This window comes from Gekko japonicus, unplaced genomic scaffold (genome assembly GCF_001447785.1).
Source record: "Gekko japonicus isolate JY-2015 unplaced genomic scaffold, Gekko_japonicus_V1.1 scaffold1481, whole genome shotgun sequence".
Classification (NCBI taxonomy): Eukaryota; Metazoa; Chordata; class Lepidosauria; order Squamata; family Gekkonidae; genus Gekko; species Gekko japonicus.
Window position 1 is genome coordinate 3,386 of NW_015170326.1, and position 4,908 is coordinate 8,293.

Consider the following 4,908-nt stretch of genomic DNA (forward strand, 5'->3'; position numbering starts at 1 on the left):
CTCCTCCTCTTCTTCTTCTCCTTCTCTTTCTCTCCTTCTCCTCCTCCTCCTCCTCCTCTCCAGGATCCACTCCCAAATCTCTGGGAAGTTCCCCACTCAGAGCTGGGAACACTATTTCCAAGCTCAGGCGCCCTGTGAACATAGAAGAAGAAGAAGTGAAGAGATTGGATTTATACCCTTCCCTTCCCTTGGAGTCTCAGAGTGGCTTACAGACTCCTTTCCCTCCCCCTCCCCACAACAGACACCCTGTGAGGTGGGTGGGGCTGAGAGAACTCTTGACAGAGACTGCTCTTTTTCAAGGACAGCTGTGCCAGAGCTTGTGACTGACCCAAGGTCATCCAGCCAGGTGCAAGTGGGGGAGTGGGGAATCAAACCCGGTTCTCCCAGATTAGAGTCCGCGCACTTAACCACTACACCACACCGGCTCTCCAGATGGCTATGTGTATGTGTGTGTTTATGGGGGGGGGGTGTCTTCGGGTTGCCAGCTCTGGGTTGGAGAATCCCTGGAGGTTTAGGGCTGATGCCTGTGTGAAGCCAGGGTTTGGGGAGGGGGCTCGGCCACAGCGTGGACTCTACAAAGCAGCCATGAAACAAAGTTTAATTCTGGGTACAAGCTTCTGTGCGTGCGCATGACAGCCTGTACCCAGATTTAAACTCTCTTGGTCGCCAGTTTATTTTATGATTCAGGCATCTTTTGTATGGTCAAATCTAACTTGTGACAACTTGAGTTAGGCCTGACATAGCCACGACTATCTATTTTATAATTTCTCTTGGATTGTATTATTGGGAAACGCTTTTAATATTGTATGCCAATAAAAGGTATTTGAATTGAATTGAATTGAATACTGAAAAACTCCAGGATATGATTGAAGTTTGAGGACTTGGTAGTGTGTTACTTCCCAGGGATGGCCAAAGTGCAGCACGGGAAAGCAAATTTGCATGTTTTTTCAATAAAAATGTGCGTATAATATCTGTTCCTGTCTTGCAGCTCTCAAACATCTGACGTTGATTCTGTGTGGCTTGTACGTTAAGCAAGTTTGGCCGCTCCCTGCTTTCAGACCCACACGGCTACCCACCACCTGTGCTCCCTCTAAGCTGGTGCTTGGGGTGGGTGGGGGCAACTTCCAAGGTCTCTTGGAATTACATCTGATTTCTAGACGACATGGGTTTGTTATTTATTTATGTATTATGTTCTTAAAACACTTATTCGACTTCTCCTGGAGAAAATGGCTGCTTGGAAGGTGGGACTGTATACCATTATAGCCTACTGGGGTCCCTCCCCTACCTTGGCTTCACCCTCACTTCTCCAGGTATTTCTTAACCTGGATTTGGAAACCATAAATTAAAATAAGCCATGGTTTTAAAATGGTATGAAGCAAACAATTAGCAGCCGAAAGCAAGAAGAAGAAGAAGAGGAGGAGGAGGAGGAGGAGGACGACGAGGAGGAGATTGGATTTCTACCCCGCCCTTATATACCCAAGGGAGTCTCAGAGCGGCTTACAAACTCCTTTCCCTTCCCCTCCCCACAACAGACACCCTGTGAGGTAGGCGAGGCTGAGAGAGCTCTGAGAGAAACTGCTCTTTTTTCAAGAACAGCTCTGACAGAACTATGGCTTGCCCAAGGTCATCCAGCAGGTGCAAGTGGAGGAGTGGGGAATCAATCCCGGTTCTCCCAGATTAGAGTCCGCGCACTTAACCACTACACCAAACTGGCTCTCCAGTAAGTCTCAGAGCGGCTGACAAACTCCTTTCTCTTCCCCTCCCCACAACAGACACCCTGTGAGGTAAGCGGGGCTGAGAGAGTTCTGGCAGGAACGGCCCTTTTTCAAGGACAGCTCTTATCAGAACTATGGCTTGCCCAAGGTCATCCAGCAGGTGCAAGTGGAGGAGTGGGGAATCAATCCCGGTTCTCCCCGATTAGGGTCCGTGCACTTAGCCACTACACCAAACTGGCTCACTTAACTGGCACTTAACCACTACACCAAACTGATAAAAGAGTCCTCTAATTATAAAACAACTACAAAAATAATTTTAAAAGCCCTTGTTTGGGGAAGCCAGCTTCCCCTTCCCCTCTCCCAATTCCCAGGCAGCATTGCAAGAACCCACATGTGCCAAAACATATGCAAGCCAAGCTGGAGCTCTCAGCAGTGTGTGTGTGCGCGCACGCGCATGTGTGTGTGCATGATTTGCTTTCAATCATTTGGAGAGACATAAGAACATAAGAACATAAGAGACGCCAATGTTGGATCAGGCCAAAGGCCCATCCAGTCCAACACTCTGTGTCACACAGTGGCCAGAAATACCAGCTCCTAAGCTGTAGCCCGGATATGATCCAAGCGGGGGTTTCACCCAGCACGGGAAGGATAACAAATTCAACTTCAAATGTTCCATTCTGTTTGAAATAGGACCTTGGCAACTGAACAAGATACAGGCAAACTAGATGAAACTACTCTATTATTTAATAGCCTCCTAGAGTGCTCGACACACTTCTCATGCATCGCTTTCTTCCTTGCAATCCTCACGACAGTCTTGTGAGGCTGGTCAGGATTAGTATTATTCCCATAATGCAAAGGGGAGTTCAGGTGGGAAAAGCACGGTGTGCCTGTGGGACAGACGGAGCGTGTGTCAAGTTGATTAGGCCCCACAGCATTACGTGGGGTTGCCAGCCTCCAGGTGGGGCCTGGAGACCTCCCAGAATTACAACGAATCCCCAGACAACAGAGATCAGTTCCGCCGGAAGAAACGGCCAATTTGGAGGTTGGATTCGGTGGCATTGTACCCTACTAAGGTCCCTCCCCGGGCCTCGCACACAGATTTCCAGGAATTATCCAATTGCAACTGCAACCCTAGCATTAGAAGAAGAAGAGATTGGATTTGTACCCCGCCCTTCACTCGGAGCCTCAGAGCAGCTTACAACAGACACCCTGTGAGGTAGGGGAGGCTGAGAGAACTCTCTCCAGAACTGTCTTTGAGAGAACAGCTCTGACAGAACTGTGGCTTGCCCAAGGTCATCCAGCCAGGTGCAAGTGGAGGAGTGGGGAATCAAACCCGGTTCTCCCAGATTAGAGTCTGCACACTTAACCACAACACCAAACTGGCTCTCCAGGTGCTACAGTCTGCTTAGAATGGCTTTGATCAATAAAGGCTATTCCCCCAATTGTGTATCTGAAGAAGTGAGCAGGCACATGAAAGTTTATGCTCAGGATTAAACTTTGCTGATCTTAAAAGTGCCCCACTGGACTCAAACTTTGTCCTATTGCTTCAGACCAACGCTGTCCAACTTGAATCTACCCCCAATTCTCAATCAAAGGCCCTCTTGGTCTGAACACTGGATTGGAGGAGATCGGTTGGCTCATTTTTGTGGCTCGGCTTTGGGTGAGGAGAAGGTAGGGTTGACAACTACAAGTTGGGAAATTCCTGGAGATTTGGGGGGGCGTTAGAGCCTGGTGAGGGTGGTCATTGAGGAGAGATCTCAGCAGGGGAAGAGGAGGAGGAGGAGGAGGAACAAACTCCTTCCCCCCCCCCCACAACAGACACCCTGTGAGGTAGGTGGGGCTGAGAGAGCTCTTGACAGAAACTGCTCTTTTTCAAGAACAGCTCTTATCAGAACTACGGCTTGCCCAAGGTCATCCAGCAGGTGCAAGTGGAGGAGTGGGGAATCAAACCCAGTTCTCCCAGATTAGAGTCCGCGCACTTATCCACTATCACGGGTCCTTTTGTAGAAAAAGAGGTGCAGGGGCTCATTAGCATAACTCATTAGCATAACCTATTTGCATATGCCACACCCCCTGAAATCACCGGAAGTGTGTCAGAAGGCAACACCCACCGCTCAGGATCCACTAGACTGTTCTGGATTGCTAGCTATTGGTGGGGGGGCCTGCAGATCTGACCTCACAGAAAAGGGAGAGCTTGTACCTGAATAAAACTTGGTCTTAAAGGTGCCACTGGACTGTTTTGGGCCGGGGGGAGCTCTGCAACCTACCTAGCTGCTTTATGCTCTGACTGAGGGCTGCTGGGAGCAGGGGGTGGGGCTTGTTGCATGTGCCCACCCCCTGCGCTCTTTACTGCCGGAGCTCCATTCCTGTGAGCTCCTGCAGAAAATGACTCCTGACCACTACACCAAACTGACTCTCCCAGATTAGAGTCCACACCCTTAACCACTACACCAAAAGGCACAGAATCCACTCTCCAAAGCAGGTAGGCTCCCCCTGGAGGTTGGCAACCCAAGGAGGAGGGTGCCTGTGCCCAGGCTGACGAAACAGAATGGGAGCAGCGATGCTGACAGACACAGATTCCCAGAGGTGGCCTCTGGACCTGAAGGTCGGCTCCGGTTTTAAGTTTCTTTTGGTAAAGCAGGAAGGGAGGGAAATGTGCAGACACGGTGGAAATGTGGAAAGATGCAAACAACAAAAAGAGGAAAGCCACCAGACTGCATTTGTGAGCGTCAGTGGAGACCCCGCTATAGAAAAGAAAGAATGGCCTCTTACATTACATAACAATTACATAACAAGATCCAATTTACAGCAAACTATGCACAGTAGTATAGAACACCGTCCCTAATTATTTATCCAAGCCACTTTGTGAAGCATCTTGTACTGTGCTACCCGATTGCCTGATTAGAAAAGCCCTCTTGAATTACATAAGAACATAAGAGACTTCTTGCGTGAAAAAGAAAGAAATGAACTGATGATTTATGGTGTTGAAGATTAAAAGGCAAAGATAATAAGCTGATACAGAAAGGTGATAAATTTCTGTCGGTCTGATTTTGGACTAAAGTTGTAATCAGGGGTCATTTCGCAGAAGAAGAGGTGCAGGGGCTCATTAGCATAACTCATTAGCATATTTGTTTATGGTTTTTGGTTGTTTTTATGATGGATTTAATTGTATTTATATATGCATTTTATGGAA